Raw genomic sequence first — 20,772 nt, forward strand, 5'->3', positions numbered from 1 at the left:
TTTATTATTTATTTATTTTTAGCTGTGTTGGGTCTTCATTTCTGTGCGAGGGCTTTCTCCAGTTGCGGCAAGTGGGGGCCACTCTTCATCGCGGTGCGCGGTCCTCTCACTATCGCGGCCTCTCTTGTCGCGGAGCACAGGCTCCAGACGCGCAGGCTCAGTAGTTGTGGCTCACGGGCCTAGTCGCTCCGCGGCATGTGGGATCTTCCCAGACCAGGACTCGAACCTGTGTCCCCTGCATTAGCAGGCAGATTCTCAACCACTGCGCCACCAGGGAAGCCCTATTTTATTTTTTATATTCAGTGATGAGCAAAGCAATGTAGCCATAGTTCTTACCACAGCAAACCTCAACTCCATAACTATAATGCACAGGCAAAGAGGGTCTCGAGCCCCGACCTGGGCCCCTCCATATGCCCTTTTCACAGTCATTTCTTCGTCATGTGTAAGAGCCAGCCACTTATTCTTATTGATATAAAGGAGAAGCAGTATGCGCTGGTTAGGTAGCTACTAGTCTCAGTGCCCCCTTTTTGTTTCGAGTGTGCAAGTTTAGAGCTGTTCTGGAGAAGCGAGAGATTGGCTTCCCTTTTAAACCTGTGGGATTCTGCCTTCCGGCCAGTGAGACTCTTTGCTGGTGAGGGTGGCCAGTAGGAAGACCCTCATTACGCACCCCTATCCATCCCCCTACGGTGCCGCTGGCCCACCTCCAGCCACAGTGGGCTGTGGGGACGAGGAATCAGGGTAGGGGGGCACGTGTTCTCTTCCCTGGCTGGGGGTGCATGAGGGGTTCTGATGGGGCCCTTAGGACAGTGGCCACAAGCATGACCAAGACATGCAGCACGTCTCAGCTGTCATGTGCTGTGAAGGTCACCCAGCATAAAGGTGTTATTGGAGATCCGGAGACCTAAGGCTTTCTTCCTAAATGAAGATGATTAACACTTTTTTATTGGTGCCTTTGGTGTCAGGGCCTTGGACACGGTGAGTTCAAAGAATCTTGGAGAGATTTAATCTCTCCCCAACTTTGTTCCTTTTGTTTGAACTCCATCCAGGCTGGATGCCTTCAACTCTGTTCCCATAAATGGTCAGACGAGATGAAGTTTGGGTCGCACTCAATGGCTTTCTGGTGTCATTTAACTCTCTGAACAGAGAATTGCATGCTTAAGAAGACTCAGAGGTATTGACACATCAGATATGGAGGGAGACTTTTTTTGTTAATGCCATTTTAACCAATATATTATGATTATTCGCATCATGAACAACAGCAATAAAGTAAGATTACTCTGTCGCTCTCCAGCGAGTGAGATTGGCTCTAGTAAGTACTGCGGATGCAGTGCTCTGCCCATCACTGGGTAATACAAAACAACACCATTGCTTTTAGATACTGCTAAAAAATGTTTAAACCAGTTCAAGTTAGTCAAGACCTGGATCTATAAATAAATGATTTGAGCATTTCAGCACACCCTGAAATCAGATAGTGTGGTGGATTAAAGAAGGCTACAGATCCTTTGACCCTCCTGCCATTGGGAAGTGGGGTCTGATTCTCCTCCCTCTGAATGTGGCCTGACCTCTGTGACTACTTGGTAACCAGTAGAATATGGTGGGAGTGATGCTGTGTGGTTTTCATTACAAAAAGCTGTGCAGCTTCTGCCTTGTTCAGTGACCCCCGTGAGGCCAGTATGCTGGAGGGACTGCCTGTAGGTGCTCCAGTTGACCATCCCAGCTGCACAGCCTTCCAGCCAACCTTCCAAGACACCGGACAAGTGTGTGAAGCTGTCTTGAACCCCTGGGACCAGCCCATTCACCAGCTGAACACCACTGAGTGACCTTGTCAATGTCACATGGAACAGAAAGATCATTTAGGCAAGCCTTACCCTACCCAAATTCCTAACTCACAAATCACGACATATAATAAAGCAGACAACTTAGGCTGCTAAATGTGGAGTGATTTGTTACTGGGCAAAAGAGAACTGAGACATGTGACTTATGACACTTCTAAGCTGGTGAAATCTGAGTGGGTGGAAAGATGGCCAAGGTGAGAGGTGCAGAGTGGGTTAAAGCAGTTCCAAGGGGGGTGGGGGGGCAGTGCAGATAAAAAGGAGGGCTCCATGTGGCCAGTTCTTCTGTTTGGTGCAGGCGTTTTCCTCTTTGGAGTCACTCTAAGAAATGGAATACGCTCAGTCATTCAAGAACGTAAACCACCAGGGTATAGAGAAACAGGCTGCGTTATTAAGCTGGCCTTCCAGAACAAGGTGTTCCTTTGTTGTAATAATTCCTTGTGAGAATTTTACAAGGAAATAAGCTTTTCATCTCTGCGTAAAAGCTTCAGTTGGTATCAGGCCATATTATTAAATAAGGATTAAAAATAGCCCGAGAGTTTTTAAAGCATAATTCATATAGGAGGATAAACAGCAAGTTTCATTTTGTTCGTCCGTGTACTTACGAGTTGATTCCACCCACTGTGACAATGAACAGCGACATAACTAAGCCTTTGGCCAGAATTTAAAGCAGAATTTAAGAGCAGTTGGGTTCAGTGATTAAGTTTGTGGGTCAAGGGTGGTCACCTACCTAATCCACCTAATAAGACATTGTTACGACAGTCGAAAAGAATAAATACTATACATACTTGGGAATGAATTTAGGTTTCATAGGCTTTTTGAAAAGCTCAGATCTGTTTCGAAGTTTTAAGATCTAAAATATATTCCTTAGGATCTAGGTGTAATGAGGAATGAAATCGTCCCTAAGTTCTGAGGTTATGGAGGAGTGAGAAGCATGTTTCAAGACAGAGCATAAACCCCTTTGTGGCCTGGACCAAGGACTCTAGTAAACACATTCTACTGACAAAGTGCAGCAAAGCTTTCCCCTCCTTGGGTGTGCAAAGTCAGTCTAGAAAATGATATCAACTGTGCAGTCATTTTTATTTCTTTAAGAAGAAAACACTCAATACTCGCTGCACTTATGATACGTTTTTCCTTTACAGGCTTACAAGAAGTGTGATGCGTAATGTTTGTGTCATGGGATGAGCTAGTATAATAACAATAAACAATACCAACAGAGATAAGAAAATGAGGGCCACGATTCTTACCTGCAAGGAGCCTTGTTTCTGGCTCTGGGTTTTGTTGGTTGTTGCTGTTCTTGCTGGCTATTTTGTTGCTCCACCAGAGGGCAGAAGAGGAACCAGAAGGGGCGCAAGTCCAGGGGGCCAACTGGGCAGTTTCCTCTCCAGTTAGCATTCCCTCTGCCTTGCAGAAAAGTTAAAGGAACCGAGAAGACCTTCAGATGGTCTGTGCTACACAGTAGTCATGGTGATGGTACAGCTGGAACCAAGCAGCCTCTTACAGCCCTTCCTGTTGACCGTGGCAGAATAATGGGTGGTGATATGGGAGCCCAGCTGCGTGGTCCAACTTTCTGTTCACCTGCCCACGGACCCTCGTCCCTCCTAACTGCAGAGTGTTCTGCCCTCTGGCACCACCCCACATGGCTCCTTCCTGCCCTAACCAAGGGGTGGGGATAAGACCAGTGGAGACTTTGCTGGCACAGACTGTAGAGGAAGAAGGGAGATGATGGTGCTGAGCTGAGAAAAGCCTGGGCAGAGGGTGCCGGAAGAGAGGTTATCGGACCTCAGTAAGTGGTGTGTCTCATGAATGTGGGTGTCCTTCAGTCTCTAAGGGAGACTCGCAAGTAGGAATTCCAGAATTTGAGCTAGGATATCAAATTCCGATGACTGCCATGTCAGAATCTCCCCAAAGAAAGCAGCTTTACTGCATTTCTTGCCCCTAACAGAAATTGTGAAATTAGTTAAGAATTTAGTACTTTAAGGGACTCTATCACTTTTCTATTGGTTTCTCCTCATGTCATCTCTGTCACCCACTTAAAGGGTTTATATACCCTTTAGAACACTTTGTCTTTCATAGGACACTCCTCCCCCAATTTTGCAGTTGATTGGGCATTTCTACAAAAGTTGTTCCTTTAGTTCTTGGCAAAGAAAATAATCTTCTGTTGTATCATTGTTTCCGTGGGAAAATCAGTGAATATATCAGTTCAACTCCATCATCTTTCCCAGGGCCACTTATTAAGCACGTCTTTCCACTAAAAGGTAGCAGCGGGTGATATCTCAGTAACAGAATTATGTTTTAATCTGCAGTCCAGATTTTCAGAACTATACCTTATTCTGGCAAATTAGGTGAATTGGCTTTTCAAGGTTTGTAGAGTATGATTTATTAAGTTCTTACTTCCTGCACCAATAATGTCAGAATAAAAACGGAAAGAGTTAAAAATCCCCTGAAATTATTAAACCGATTCACAGAGAATAGTAACGTGAAGTGAGTTTACGGCTTTAAACTGTATCCACTGTAGGTGGGATTTCGGAATGTTCTCAACACAACGGGTTCCCCAAACTGGGTCAGGAAGAGAGTAAAGCACGGGAATTCTGGAAGCTGACTCTTCTCTGGGGGGTGGGGTCTCTCCTTCTGCCACATTGTCGCCGTCCTGCCCACCTTGAGGATGTGCTGGCACATTAGACACTGAGTATTTCTGTTCACAGTGCGGTGGAGTGCTGACCGTCAGTGTGTTTTGAGGGGGTCATTGATTGATTGATCGACTCATGGATTCATCGATTCAGCAAACATTCTCAAGCATTCTTAAACATCCCAAATTCCATAAAAGAAAATCTTTTCTTTTACTATTTTTGCACGATTTTGTCTTTCAGAACGAGGTTTTGTTTCCTGGTTTGGGGCACCCAATGTTTTGTGCCATTTTTACCCTCGTGCCAAACGAGATAGTGCCAAACCAAGCCCCCTCAGCTGCCTCTTCTCCTGGTGTCGTTGGAGGGTCTCTATGACCAGGGTCTTGCAGATCATTATCAGTTAGTGTGGATTTGAACACAGATGGGGTCCAGGGAACCAGAGCAGGTCTGGTTTACATGGTGCCTGAGGGTAGACTGGACAAGCATGGCATGTAGCCCACTTAGGATACCTAAGACCTAATAAGCCCTTTCCCTGGCCCTGTAAATCCCCTTGACTCTCTCATTTTCATATCTGTGTGGATGCGTTTATTTTGGCGACAGATAAACGAGAACCCTCACAAAATCTTCACATTCTATTTTCTTCCTGAAATACAGAGCACGTCTTTTCCTATTTAGTTAATTACCTACAGGCACCCTAGTGTACAATATTTTCAAGTTATTCTACATAAAAAGTAATATTTTGTTGCTTCATCTCTGAATCCCAGTTTTCCAAGCCTTACAAAACTGAAACAAGACACTTCCATAAGAAACTGGCCTTGCCCAGATTGGATTTAGGATAATAAATGAACATCTTGAGAAATCCCCAGCCTCTTCTCCTGTGGTGTCGGTGTGTCCTTCTCCACGAGGCAGATGAAGGGATCCATTGCCCTGGAACTGGATTGCTGGGGCCACAGTAAGATTTGCAACAAATTAGGGACACCAGTTCCTGGCCACTTAGCATAAATGTCATTTTTGAAAACAGGAGCCTTTGAACGGTTTGCTCATTGGCTGGTTTGTGAACCACTGCAAAGCTGGCCTCAGGGTCACTGTTTTTTCTGACCTAATAGGTCAGGGTTAGGGAATCTTGAAACAGGTTAGCACTCCCTCCTTTTTCTTCCTCAGGGGTGAGGGTGGGGAGAGAGTTCACCAAAAAAAGCTTGTGGCACAGAAAAGACTTCTGTATAATAAAGCCAGGGCACTAGCCTTGGCCTTGGTCAGCCAGTTAGGTGTTTCTCCTAATTTGGAACTTGGCTGATCCCTTTTGGTCTGAGGCCACAGACCTTCCCTGTTGCGTGGGTCAAGCCAGGCCAGAGAATATAGTCATATAACTAACAGTGGGAAATGGGGGAAGGTAAAGCTTCCAGACAATTCTGTAATGTCTGAAGTCTTCTAAAATCTCTCCGTTCAAATTGCTAGCATCAAGGTTAACATCAAGGTTAGCACCTTGTAGTACCACTACAAGGTGGTACTGTGTGCCTCTGCTCACTGACAAAGAACTTTCAAGTTCAGCAAGTTAATTATCCGTGACCTAGGAACCCCTGACTTTGTAAGAATTCTCAGATTACAAGGAAATACAAAATGAAATCTAATTGTTAAAATGGGAGTAGTTACCCTGTCGAGCACAGTTCCAGGACAATTTTGTGATTTTCCTAAACTCCATATGTTTTTTGGGAGGATTCTGACTCTGATTTTCCTGCTTTTGAAGCAAAAAGTCAACTTTTCCTATTTTATACGCAATGCGATTTTATGTACTCCTGGTTGATTCTTTTGTCTCTTTTCACTGATACAAGATGACAGGCTGGTTTGAACCTAAACTTGTGAAACCTGAGGTTTCTGGTTAGTAATGCAGACTTACCTTCAACTCTCAGTGGCCAGGAGAAAAGGGAGCAGCGGGGAAAATTAGCAAGTTGATGTAGCTTAGGTTTCTTAAACATGAAGATGTAGGTCTGAATTGAATAAAGTTGCATTGAAATTAAAAAGTGCCTTCCCACTATGCCATTGATCTGGCATCTCCCATTGTGCATTACATAATTGCCCGGCTCCTTTACGAGAAGTTTTGTTTGTGCTGGGAGCTGTTCATTTGTTTGCTCATCTTGTTGAAGTTGCAAAAACCATTTAGGGATAATTCCATTATTCCATTAAACAAGACAATGGCAGGAGAAACTGATTACCTGATTGACTAGACATTTCTGTTTGTTCTTTAAAATGAAGCAAAAATTTTCAGTGAATATGTCATCCATGAGATCTACTATGAACTTTAATTTAGAAAACCAAATCTATTTAGTACCCTAGGTTGCTACTTTTCAGTATACCTGATTTAATTAATTAATTATTTATTTTTTATTGAGGTATAATTGGCATACACCATTATATTAGTTTCAGATGTACATAATGATTTGATATTTGTATGTATGGCAAAATGATCACCACAATAAGTGTAGTTAACAGCCATCATCACACAGAGTTACAGAATTTTTTCTTTCTTGGGATGAGAACTTTTAAGATCTACTTTCTTACCAACTTTCAAGTCTGCAATATGGTATTATTAATTATAGTCGCCATGCTGTACGTTACATCCTCATGACTTATTTATTTTATAATTGGAAACTTACACCTTTCGGCCCCCTTAACCCATTTCACCCCCATCCCCACCTCTGTCAGGCATCAACCCATTCTCTGTATCTATAAGCTTGTTTGTTTGCTTGTTTTGCTTTTTTTTTTAAGATTCCACATATAAATAAGATCATATGGTATTTGTCTTTCTCTGTCTGACTTATTTCACTTAACATAATGCCCTCAAAATCCATACATCTTGTCACTAATGGCAATATTTCAATCTTTTTTAATAGCTGAATAATATTCCTTTGTGTGTGTGTGTGTATATATATGTACGTATGTGTGAGTATGTGTGTGTATATATATATACACACATATACCACATTTTCTTTATCCATTCATCTGTTGATGGACACTTAGTTTCCATATCTTGGCTATTGTAAATAATGCTGCAATGAACACGGGGGTGCATGTATCTTTTTGAGTTAGTGTTTTCATTTTCTTTGGATAAATACCCAGGAATGGAACTGCTGAATCAAATGGTAGTTCTAATTTTAATTTTTTGAGGAACTTTTTTACTGTTTTCCACAGTGGCTGCACCAATTTACATTCCCACCAACAGTGCGTGAGGGTTCCGTTCTCTCCACACCCTCTGCAACACTTGTTATTTTTTGTCTTCTTGATAATAGCTATTCTAAAACAGGTGTGAGGTGATATCTCACTGTGGTTTTGATTTGCATTTCCCTGATGATGAGTGATGTTGAGCATCTTTTTCATGTGCCTGTTGGCCATCTGCATGTCTTTGGAAAAATGTCTGTTCAGATCCTCTGCTCATTTTAAAATCGGATTGTTTGAGGTTTTTTTGCTATTGAGTTGTACAAGTTCTTTATATATTTTGGATATTAGCCCCTTATCGGATATATGATTTGAAAATATTTTCTGCCATTCAGTAAATTGCCTTTTCATTTTGGTGATGGTTTCCTTCGCTGTGCAGAAGCTTTTTAGTTTGAGGTAGTCCCACTTGTTTATTTTTGCTTTTGTTGCCTTTTCTTTTGGTGTCAAATACAAAAAATTGTCACCAAGACTGACGTCAGGGAGGTTTCTGCGTATGTTTTCTTCTAGGAGTTTTGTGGTTTCAAGTCTTGCATTCAAGTCTTTAATCCATTTTGAATGAATTTTTGTGTATGTTGTAACACAGTGGTCCAGTTTCATTCTTTTGTATGTTGCTGTCCAGTTTTCTTAACACCATTTATTGAAGAGACTGTCCTTTCCCCATTGTATATTCTTGGCTCCTCTGTTGTAAGTTCATTGACTATACATGCGTGGGTTTATTTCTGGGCTCTCAATTCTGTTTCCACTAATCTATGTGCCTGGTTTTATGCCAATACCATATTATTTTGATTACTATAGATTTGTAATGTAGTTTGAAATCAGGAAGCGTGAGCTTCCAGCTTTGGCCTTCGTTCTGAAGATTGCTTTGGTTATTCAAGGTCTTTGGGATTTAACTTTATATTTTGAATACCTTTCATAGCTATAGTGACCAGCTGTAGTAATTAATATGGCTTCTTAAAAGTGCCTTGAACTTTTTGGAATGAGATCTGACAAGCATACCTTTACAAAAGGAACTTTAATGACTTTGCCACTTCATCAAACACCTGTAAGAAGGTGTAGAAAGTGTTGCCACAATGGACCTTTTCATGCTGTGTATGAGGAAATGGACAAACAGTGTCAGCTTGTGGGAAGGTTAGAGGTTTCTGGGATTGGTGTCCTCCCCTGCGTTGGCCCTGGGGAAGACAAGAGTAACCAGCAGCACTTCTTAACAGACAGTGGCTTTTTTTCTAGACAGTTCTCTGAGATTCAGGCTTTTGTGGAAGGCTGATGTGGGCATTTTTAGACAGGTGGATTCTCCCAGCACTCACATATCATACCATACAGGTGATCCCTGCCTTCTACCTGGAAAGTTAATCACAAAGCCTCTGATTTCTGCCATCTTTCAACGTTAAAAGGAAAGCATTCTAAAATCCACAATAAGAATTCCCTCAATAACCTTTAAGATATTTCTGATTAACTGACTAGTTTCAGATTGAACAAAAAATATTATAAAATTCCCAGTCTCCTCCTTCCCTGACCCAGATCTATACAACTTTCATAAGCTGGCCATCGAAACCAACATGAGTGTCTTTAAGGCACTAGACATTCATCTTTGTAAATAGATAGTTTCAGACCTTTGGCCTCCTTAAAACTTATGAACATTACAAAGAAAAATAGAGAGGGAGTTCATTCATTTTTCAGGAAACTACATGCTTCTAAAGAATTTTGCAGGGCTTCCCTGGTGGCGCAGTGGTTGAGAATCTGCCTGCCAATGCAGGGGACACGGGTTCGAGCCCTGGTCCGGGAAGATCCCACATGCCGTGGAGCAACTAGGCCCGTGAGCCACAATTACTGAGCCTGCGCGTCTGGAGCCTGTGCTCCGCAACAAGAGAGGCTGCGATAGTGAGAGGCCCGCGCACCGCGATGAAGAGTGGCCCCCACTTGCCGCAACTAGGGAAAGCCCTAGCACAGAAACGAAGACCCAACACAGCCATAAATAAATAAATAAATAAATAGATAGATAGATAGATAGATAAATTTGCAAAAGAGCTAGAGAATTCTGAACAAACTGAATCTGAACACTTTTAAAGAAAATCAGAATTTCTTTTTCATGGTCTGCTCTGCCCAGCATATGAGGTGACCCTACTCTCCCACCTACCACACTTCCTCCCTCCTCTCCCCATGGTTCCTCAATGAGAGTCCAGAAATAATTTGCAAATCTTCAGTTGTTATTTTCCTATCATGAGCAAAGTGTGCTCAAGTCAGCTGCTGATCTCACAGAGAATTGCATTAGTAAAGGCATTACCGTTCGGGTCCCAATTGTGTTTGGTACCCAGTTATTGCAGTGCCAAGGACAGGAAGACAGTGCCCTCTTTGGGTAGTTTTCCTATGGGGTCTCAAGGGGGTCATGGGTATGGAGACCAAGGCTCTCTAGTCTTTCCAGGACTTTCCTGGTTTTAAAACTGGCAATCCTGGGTAGCAGGAAACCTGAGTCCCAGGCAAATTGGGAAGGTTTAGCCTCCTACGGGGCCTAAAAACTTATTCGTGACATTTTCCACCAGACCCTAATGAGGAATGGGTGTGTTTAAAGGGAAAGTGATAAGTCGGGAAGTGCATCTCAAGACCACTAGGAGGCGCTAATAACCTCTTGAAGACCTTGCACACCTGACGCCAGAGTCCTTTTGAGAAGGCAGGTTCTAAAAACCATAGTAAGGAACCAAGATTAAAAAGAGCAAAATGTCACGGTGGATCCCTCATCTTGAGAGGATGATCTGTAACTGTGCCTTGTTAGATTTTTGGCCAGATGTATCCTCAGATCGGTTTTACCAAATTAAAAAATTTGGGGAAAAATACAGCCTGCTGAGTCAAGTAGTCAAGCCCCCTGTGTTAGGGGCTTGTCCGCCAGACTCTGTGGCCCCATAGGTGACGTGGAGGAATGAGCAGGCCTCCCCATAATTCAGATCAAAAAGGCTATTGTAATTCACAAGTCCACACAGAGGAGCTGTGGTCTTGGCTTGGCTACTGGTGGGCTCAATACAGAGCTTCTTCGAATGACAACATTGCAGATCCCTGGCAAATGAGGAGAGTCTCATGCAGGAAGTTTCTAGAAATAGGCTAAGTGCTGCCTACTTCAGGGTTCATCCTTCTGTGTGACTGACGTGTGGTTGATCCCCTGAATCGTCTTAGGGAAAGGTTTAGGATTCCCATGTGGAATCATTAGCTATATTAGTTTTCTATTGCTGCTGTAACAAATTATCACACACTTGGTGGCTTAAAGCAACTCAGATTTATTATTTGACAGTTCCGTTGGCCAGAAGTTTGACACAGGTCTCACTGGGCTAAAACTAAGGCACCAGCGGTCCTCCGTTTCTTTCTGGAGGCTCTAGGGGAGATCCATGTCGTTGCCTTTTCCAGCTTCTATGGGGCACCTGCATTCCTTGGCTTGGGGCCCCCTTTTCTCCATCTTCAAAGCCAGCAACATTCATCTCTCTGACCATTGTTCTCTAGTCAAATCTTCTCTGACCACAGCTGGGAAAGGTTCTCACTTTTGAGGATGCATGTGGTCAGACTTGGCCCACCTGACAACCCAGGGTAACCTCCCCATCTCAAATCCATAACCTCCGTCGCATTTGCAAAGTCCTTTTTTGCCATGAAGGTAACATATTCACGGGTGCTGAGTATTGGGATGTGGGCCTCTGAGGGGCCATTATTCTGCCTACTGCACTGGCAAATAGACTTTGAACTTGTTCTTTCACATTCTGTCATTGTCACCCCAGGCCATGGCTGGAATGAGTTGCGGTCAAGCATAGACCTACTTGGAAAGTTAATTGGTGGTTATTTTCCTGGCTGCTTCTGAGATTGCCCACCGGTCCTTAACCAATGCCTTCTCGGACTCTGAAATGAGAAGGGCAGGTCCAAAAAGTCCCTTTTCTACCGCAGGCAGTGGTCTTGCTTTGTGTTCAACACTCTGGTGTTTTTATTGAAAGCTGTTTATGGCCAAGATGAGGCATTTGGTTCTACCTGCCTTAAAAATCCCAGACCCAAACTCTTTTGGCCACATGACAAGGAACAGGCTACGTGGGCTGTGATGGACTGGATTAGAGTAGTTTTGACGGGATCTTTCAAGGGGTACCTTGACGCTGCCTGCCCTGCTGGAAGAAGAAGTGGGCTGTCTGCAGCTTTGCTGGACTCCGCAGTCCTCACAGGTGGATGCCCGCCCTGCACTGCTGTGTGTGTCCGGGAAGGGGGTGCTCTGTGGTTAAGCCGGCAGGAAGACTGTTTGCCTCCAAGTGCGGGGCTAGGGGATGCAAGACAAGCTCACTGTCGTCTTGACTTCTAGCAAGAAGGTTTCCTAGGGAGGGAACAGAATATGTAGCACACAGCCAGAGGCTCCCTCCACGCCCCCAGCCCACTTGGCTACCAAAGTTGTCCCCCAGGACTGTGAAATGTCCCAAGCCCTCTTTGCCCTTTGCACTTTTCACTTGCTTCCGCTGCGTGTTTTATTATCATGGATTCCTGCAAGTCGCCTCTAAGTCACCTTACTGAAAGGAGGTGGGGTAAAGCAAACAAGCAGGCTACCCATCCAGCGCCCTTTGTGCTGAGGAGCGGCCCTGCTGGAGCTGGAGCCTCTCCATTTGGACATGGGCCAGTGTCCAGAGTGGGATGAAGAGGACAGCCTCTAGCTGATTCCCGGGCTCAAATCCGACTGTGAGACCTTCTCACCTGCATAATGAGATAGTAATGGTACCTACAGCTAATAGCGTTGCTCTCAGGATTCACTGAGTTAATAAAAGCAGAGTGTTTAGAACTATGACTTGCAAAGAGTAAAGGCTATGTAAGTGTCAGTTGCTATCTCATCATCACCATCATCATCGTCATTTCATAAAATAGCCATTTTGTTTCTAATGACGTTTGTAAGTGACAGATCTGGAATCTGTGAGCTTCTTAAGGCCTTGGGGTGAACTATTTTGAGAAGATGAATCTACTTATGTGTCTTCTTTTTCAGAATGAGAGGTGGGAGCTGAATTCCAAGCTGATACTTACTAATCACATTGATCTTTCCAGCCCTAAATTCCCCAGAGGAGGTGTACACTCAAGTCTGCCAGGGTTTCTCCCAGCCGATGACCTAGGGGATACCTGGAAGGTTTTCCTATTTGGGACAGAAGCTCTTGCTGTTCTTTTTGACCCAAAGGGTAATATGGAGGATCAAACAGAAATCATGGCCTTTGTTGAGGTCAATTTAAGGATTTAAGGGTGAGCAGGTCATGGTTTCTGGCCCACTAGTGCGGTGCCCTTTGGTCTGGAGTGTCTGTCACACCCAGAGACGGGCTATTCTGGGGTGGCTTTGCCACCTGAATTGCACTACCAATTTTTAAAAGTTTTTCATTATTTTATTTCTTAGATCTCAGTGATACTCTGCCCTCTTCCCTCTCTTTGTGCACCTCGTGGTTATGATTGTTAATCTTAAGAAAGTACTATGCAAATATACGTATATCCTCATTACAGTTTTTTAAAATCTCAGCTCTTTATTGACGATACTCAAATAAGGTAGGTAATCTGATAAGGAAAAAAACAGAAGCAAACCCCAAATCAAGCAAGAACACCGAAAAGAATTCAAGGTTTTCATCCTCTAACTTAAGAGGAAGGGGAAGGCACTTAGTCGGTCTTTCCTTCTGCTGGTGTCCAGTTTCTCAGGGCTCCCTCAGTTTTCTGAACCAAGCGCCACTAGAGGGAAACAGGAAGTTGACACATATTAATATGTGAAAGTGTGGAAAGGTGAGTCTCAGCCTCCCCATGTGGATGTGTTCTGATTTCATTTCAGTTTGTTTATTTTCTTTCTTACCTAGAGCTTCAGAGGCTGAACCTAACAGTGTAGAATAGATCTTGACTGAAATACTAAACGATTCTTCCAGTGGCTATGGTTTAACATGGGCTGGTACCCAGCATCCACAGTATCCACAAGGGAGGACAGTTTCTTTATTTATCTGTTAATTTAAATTAGTTTTTATTTTTATTTATTTTTAAAATGTTTAATTGAGGTATACTTGACATACGTTATATTAGCTTGAGGTATACAACATAAAGATTCAATATTTGTGTGTATGTTGAAATGATCACCCCGAGAAGTGTAGCTAACATCCCTCACCACATATAGTTATGACATTTTCTTCTTTCTTGTGGTGAGAACTTTTAAGATCTACTCTCTTAGCAACTTTCAAGTATAAAATACACTTTTATTAACTGTAGTCACCATGCTGTACCTTACATCCCCAGGACTTATTTATTTTATAAATGGAAGTTTGCACCTGTTGACCCCCTTCACCCATTTCACCTCCCCCTGCCCCGCTGGCAACCACCAATCTGTTCTCTGTAACTCTGAGCTTTGTTTTGTTTAGATTCCACATATGGTATTTGTCTTTTTCTGTCCTCAAATGCCCTCAGAGTCTATCCATCTTGTCACTAATGGCAGGATTTCAATTTTTTTTAATAGCTTAATTGTATTCCATTGTGTATATATACACCACATTTTCATTATCCATTCATCCATCAGTAGACACTTGGTTGTTTCCATATCTTGGCTATTATTGATAATGCTGCAGTGAACATGGGGGTGCATATATCTTTCCGAGTTAGTGTTTTTGGGTCTGTCACACCCAGAGCTGGGCAATTCTGGGGTACAGTTGCTACCTGAACTGTACCACCGATTTTAACTGCTTCTGTTTCCCAAAGGTGGCCTGACAGCCGGGAGGGGAGATGCCGTTCCTGTGTTAGCTGGCTCTGCGCAATTTGGGGAGTTTGGCAGACTTGTCTGAAACTCCCGCCTCCTTTCCTCACCCCAGAAAGCCTCAGCCTCTGTTCATCTGCTCTCCCTCCCCGGGAGCTGATAATCCCAACTCCTCAGCATTCAAGAGATCAACTACCTAGTCTGATCAATCGGTTACGTTCATCTGTGCTGATGGTCTTCTGATTAAGGAGGAACAAAGCCCCACTTCTAGGTTACTAGGAGGTCGTTAATAATGTTTTTGACCCTCACAAAAAATAAAGCTCTCATCTGAGTGGACAGTAGGGTGACCAGCCGTCCCACCTTGCCTGAGACTTACTAGGGGGGATGAGGGATTTCCGACTTTAAAAATCACGGTCCCAGGCAAACCGGGTCACCCAGCGATTGTCCTTTTGGGTGGGTGAAGAAAGCAGCCCCAGGATGGACAGGCTGGGGAGGAGATGGGGCCGATAAGGCTGGGCTTGCTGATATCATCCCCGGGGGTGAGGCGTCGCTTCTCTGTGTTTAAAGGAACTCCCCATGATAAGGAGCTTCTTAGAACTTTTGAGGACAGTGACCCTTGCTCCACAAGGTGAGTTTTCCTGGAGTGACTTCTGTGGGCCTGACTGTGCTCTGTGACGCTGCCAGGGGAGCTGGAGGAAAATGAATGTGTCATGGGCGCTGCCAGGGAAAAGGCAGTTAATCGCCCGCTCCACAGAGGCTGATGCGGTCCTCCCTGGAGGGATGGAACCAACAGAAAATAATTAGCAAACAGTTTGGTACTAAACCAGGCAGAGCTGACTCTATTGTCAGTGAACTTCAGAAAAAAGCAAAAAGAAATGCCGACCAGAGAGTCATAGAAAAGGATACAGAGCTGGAAAAACTCACTGGCCTGACCTGAGTAGGAGTGAGGTGATAGCAGGTAGACAAGGGGGATTTCGGGAAGGTGATGTGGGATATTTTAGGACAGCATTTAAGGGGGGTAACTGGCTTGACTGGCGGGCATATATTAGATGGTGGAGAGGAGGCGAGGGGGGGTGGGAGGCAGAGGAGGGAAGGAGGGAGTCAGAAAGGAAGGGAAAGGGGAGGCAGGTGGGGGGAGGGAGGAAGGAGAGAGGGTGTAACAGAATGTTTCTGCCTGTCAGGCATCGTTCTGTGTGTTTTCTGCTTAATGTCTAATTCGTTCTCACCCAACATGGAGGGGCAGGTAAAATTAAGCTTATGCTGTAAATGACCAAAGAGCTGCGCTGGAAGGTTAGGTACTTTGCCCTGGTCACACTGCTTGATAGCAATGTAGTTGGAATTTGCACTTGAGCAGCATTCCAGCGGAATGAGCTAAGGACAGTGGCATCTGGGTTAACCTTATCCTGGATACGGGAAAGATCGGAGGGGCTAGAAAGCCCAGGCAGAGAGACCCGGCAGGAGGCTGCTGCAGGAATCTGAGTGGGAGGCTCGGAGACCCTGGCAAGAAGGATTTCAAAGGAGGAAGGCTGTGCTGGGGTCTGAGTGAAGTTCAGGAAAAGGGTGAGAGATCTGGTTTTCATCGTGAGGACCTGGAAAGAAGCTGGGACCATTAACTGGATCCAGTTTACAAGAACTCGAGTGATCTTTGTTCACCTAATCCTGTTTGGGTTTTTGGGCAGGTTATTTATTAGTCTCTCTGCACCTCAGTTTCCTCATCTGTAAAATGGAAGTTGAAATAGGACATCTTACAGGAGTTTGAGAGGATTGAATCTGATCATGTCCATAAATAGTTTGGAAGGATACTTGAAATCAGAGTTGGTCTTCAAGAGGTGTTAGTTTTTAAAAATCACCTTCAAAATCGCTGATTTGGGAGGACATTTTCTTCAAAAACATTCTTATTGGACAAGGACGAGATGGGATGGCTTGTTTCTCCCCCAGTTAGTTAGCATAGCGTTTCTCCACGTGGATCTGCAGTTCCAGCGTGTTGAACGCCAAGTCCTGATGGAAGAGTGGTTGCTTTCTTCTCTCATTACACGGAACCCACTCTCCCCCAGGTGATCACGGACAAAAGACAGAGGCCGTTGGTGTCATTTCTTGAAAAGTAAGCAGCTTCCCTGGGCTTGTCAATCCTGCCATCGGTCAGGTGCACCCGGTTCTCCTGATGCTCTTTCCTCTGGACTTTTCCCCAAGAGGTTGGTGTAACTCCCAGACACGAACGCCAGGCCAGGGCTCTGCTATTTTGCCTCCTGGCTAAAGATCTGTTTACTTTTGCAATTAAGAAAACGACTTCAGTTGTTAATTTTCACTTGGAATAGATATAGGAGGTGTTAGGTTTTGTGGGGGGGGGGGGAAATCAGTGCTTCTTTAAGGCCTATACGGTTTGGCATGAAAATCACACTAATTGAGCCTTGTTAAAAAGTACCCTAAGTTCCATAATTGTCTGTTCTGGGGCTCTCAGATTTGCAAGAGTAATGATGATGATGGAATAGCTGCCTTTATTGGGTGCCCAGGAGGCTCAAGTGTATCACACAGAGATCTTGCGAGGCATAGGGATTTTTATCCCTATTTTTTAAATGGAGAAACTGAGGCTTAGGGAGAACAAATGAATTGCCCGAGGCCACTCGATTAGTAGTAAGTAGTGGGGCCCAAGTTCACACTGGCTCTCCCTGGCCCCATACCCATTCCCCTGGACCATGTTGTCTCCAAGAGACCTCATGTTGCTCAAAATGGAAACTTCAGTGTGTCTGGCAAATGGAAAGAATTATACGTTTTTTTCAACTTACAGATTATTCAAAATCAGGAAGTCTCTGACTGATTTATATATACTGCATTTTAAGCCAAACCGCTAGTCCAAGAGGCTTGGGGGAGACTTTGCTGCCCATGACTTGGGACCTTTGGGCTCTCTAAAACCATCCCCCCCTCCCTCTCTCCTCTCCTCTCCTTCTCCATCTCCATCCCCCTCCCCCCTCCCCTCCCCCCACCTCTTCCCCTCCCCCTCCCTCCTGCCCACCTTCTCTTCTTTTCCCTCCAGTTGGATGCCGCTCTCCTTGGGTGATCTCTTAGTAGCGAGAAGTTGTGAGCTTCTAAAAGGGAAAAGTGCATGGACATTGGCCGGGCAAAGAAAGAGGAGAGAGGCCCAGGGAGGCACTTTCTGAAGTGGACCAGGCTCCAGGCGCATGGGAGAACGGGATTCAGGCCCTTAGGCATGCTTGGAGTGTTTACTGTGTGCCAGGAACTCCGCCAGGGCCGGCAGGAGCCCCCCAGATGAAGGAAGGTGGGTCCCGGACTCCGGACCCGTGTCGAGGGTTAGGGACGTCCTGGCTCTCCTGCCTGCTTCCACATGGGAGCAAGAAGAGACCCAGGAGGAGTGTCCCCCACCTGTCCCACAGGCCTTGTCGCTGGGTTGGGACAGTTTCCCTGGTCCTGACCTGCTCCAAAAGGCAGGCGGACATGGTGGGTGCAGGCTGGGGGGTACGTGTGCAGACACTGCACCCACATTTCTCTTTACAAGCACTAAGCTACTCCAGTGCCCCGAGCTCACGATGGTCCCCCTCCCGTCCTCCTGGGGTTGAGTTTAGAGCACACACATTCCACGAGAGGTGCTCATGCAACCCTGACGTCATCTGTAAAGAGGCGTGTGCGTGGGAAGGACGGCCTCCGTGGACCGGGAGGGCTGACTCCCCGGCTTGGAGGCCGGCTCTTTGTGCTTGGCCGTGCTGGGCAGGTTCGATTGCCAGGTCCCAAAGCACGCGAGGCTGTCGTGCTTTCTGCAAAGGAGCCGGGAGGAATTCAGGGAAATGTGTAGGCGGGGCTTGGAGGGAGAAGTCGGCTCCCACCTGGTTGGCTGCAGCTGTTTCTCTCTGGCTGTGCTGTGTCCAGCCTTCAGCTGCACCAGCTGCCAACAGGAGCGTTCTGGCCGGCCCTTCGGACCACGTTGTTCTTCTTGGGGGAGGACTGATTCTGGTGGCCGCCCGTGGCCTCCCACATCAAACTGTCTTCTGACTCTCGCCTCCTCAGATCAGCTACTGATTTTATTCAGCCTCAAGTCTCTCCAGAACGTTGGAAACACACGGCTCATCGTTACTCACCAGTTTTCTCTGGGTCCCTGGGATGGAGCCAACCAAATTAGCTGTTTGCCCCCAGATCCCTCCTGCTTTTCTGCAGGGACAGGAACACTCTCCCGCACACAGGATGGACATCCTACCTCCTTGGTTGAAAGCCAGTTCTCAGAAAGGGGACAATTAGAATATTTCCAATGTATTGCCTCTTCCTTTATCTTCCCTCCACCCCCCAAATCGCTTTTTCATGACATTTACATAGAGTAGGGACAAATGCTTCCTTCTCAGAATGTGTTTACCATTTAGGCCCTCATGGAATTTTCTAGAGAGAAGGTAAGGACCAGAAGGTGGGGAATCAGGTGGTGGGTGCATGACCTCTTCTGGTGGGAAGGTCAGGGAGGGGTGCTGGGGAGCCACCAGGAATATCTTGAGGGGGTCATCACCCCTTGGTCAGGTCTGGTGGGGGGTGGGCGGGGGGTGGGCGGGTCCCTCAAAGGGAGTGGCGAGTGGGAGTCATTTTAGTGGAAGGTGGGGTGGGTGGTCCCCTTCCATGTAACTCCAGACCAGCACTGGAAGGGTCGTTTGGCGGAAGCCAAAAGCACTGAGAGGAAATTTTAAAAAAGGCTCCCCACAGATTCTAAATGGAGTAAGCATGCAAAGAGTAGGTGGGAGGGGCTCTGATCTGAAGAGGGTCTGCTGACCTTTGTAGCGACCTTTGGACCTTTACACCTCAGGCTGTGAGGGGGGACCCAGCAGAATTACCAACGTTCTTGAACGCCGCTGCTGGGATCAGTGGCAAACGCAATTTCTCAGAACTTTCTCAGAACGCGTCAGAGGCACCAATGTTTTTCTTTTGAGAATGACCGTCGTCGTGCTAGACGCTCAGCAAAGTTGCATTTGAAAGGCAGACCTCCAAATCCAGGTTACCCAAGTGCCTGGGTCTTCACTGGAAACAAAAGACACTCTGATCTCTTAAACTGCCTAATTTGATTTTATCAGAAATGTATACCTACAAAATTTCCCCGTAGGCTGAGAACTCTGCTGAGAAATCTTAGCCCTGAGTGTAATTAGCCTGAGAGAATTAGCATCAGAAAATAAAACTGCGTACGATAAAACATCCCGATCATGGCAACGGTGTCGGTTATTCACCCCTCGTGTCTGTGTGTTTACCCCATCATCTTGTCTGGTAATGACTGTGACCAGAGCGATACTCTCCCAGCGTTGCCCAATCATGGGCGGTGGAGACGGTGTGTCTTTGCCTTTATTTTTGCTGGCACACCCCAGCACTGAAGCACATTAAAGTAATAAAATTAAGCAGCAAGGCGTCCGAGTCACTCCCACCATGTTCCCGTAACCCCCTCATGTACAACAGGCTGAGACAGAAAAAAAATTTATTTTAGAGCAATTTAAGATGAGGCAACACTGGATATGTAAATCCTGTTTTATGGGCAGTCGTGGCAGCTGGCTAATTCTTCTAAGCTGCCTAACAGGCTTCAGTCCAGCAGCTGCGCTGGCTTGGAACAATTCTGTTTGAAGGCCACACGGGGGGAAATGTACAATCACGGCTTTCATCACGATCTTCTGGGCTGTGGGCGCTATGGCCGTGCAGACCGTTGTCCCACCTTCCTGGCACCCATGTTAAGTGCCAGTTGCTGTTCTGGGAAGGAACCTGTTAAGCAGGCTAAGTTTTGATGGAGTGGATGACACAGGCCGTTGGAATATTTTAAAATATGAATTGCTCCTACCCCCCTTTTTATTTCTCCTAAAGAAATAGCTGCCAGGATTCAGGAAAAGGTGAGAGCAATTTCAAGGGAAAACACTGGCTTGAGTTTGAGACCATGAAAGAGACAGAGTGAGGCAGAGAGCCCCTTGCAGAGTAATTATTCTCCAGAGGCTGCTGTCCCAGGCACAGGGTTCTTGGTCAAGGTGAGTTTCATCAAGAAGCCCGGTGGAGAACGCCTGGGCTCCGCGGGGATCTTGCTGCCTTCAGAATGAGTTATTACACGATTTCCAAGGTCAGAGACACAAGGGAGAAGGAGAAAAACAGTTGCCCCACTCTGAAGAACTTATCTCAGACTTTGCTGAGCTTAGTGTAACTACTATAAAAATAAGAGGTTTAAAAGCTGCAGAACAAGTCAGGACTGGCCAAAATATGTGCCTTTGTGTCCCAGCGCTTTCATCCCCCCTTCGCCCCCTTTTTTTGGCATGACTCTGCCCAAACCTACAGTGGTTAAGAAAGCACCATGATTTAGGAGGGATCCCCAGCAGCAAGCCGCTGGGAGTTCTATGTAACTCAGCTCTGCGCTGTTTCTTTTTCCAGGACAGAGCGAGGAGGAGACGGGGCA

The 20,772-nt window shown here is 45.6% G+C and overlaps 1 protein-coding gene across 2 annotated transcripts in view; it reads left to right on the forward strand.

Moving 5' to 3' along the window:
- Positions 1 to 20,772, forward strand: part of CLIC6 (chloride intracellular channel 6) — a 45,154-nt gene that overhangs the window by 11,719 nt on the left and 12,663 nt on the right. The window contains exon 1 of one of the 2 annotated variants that reach the window (XM_082458802.1): positions 15,624 to 15,929. The exons of the other annotated variant lie outside the window; for it this stretch is intronic. The gene's annotated coding sequence lies outside the window, so the exon portion shown is untranslated. Of the gene's footprint in view, positions 1 to 15,623; positions 15,930 to 20,772 lie in introns of those variants that run through there. 2 annotated transcript variants of the gene reach the window in all.

Source organism: Balaenoptera physalus (genome assembly GCF_965194825.1).
Source record: "Balaenoptera physalus genome assembly, chromosome: 4".
Classification (NCBI taxonomy): Eukaryota; Metazoa; Chordata; class Mammalia; order Artiodactyla; family Balaenopteridae; genus Balaenoptera; species Balaenoptera physalus.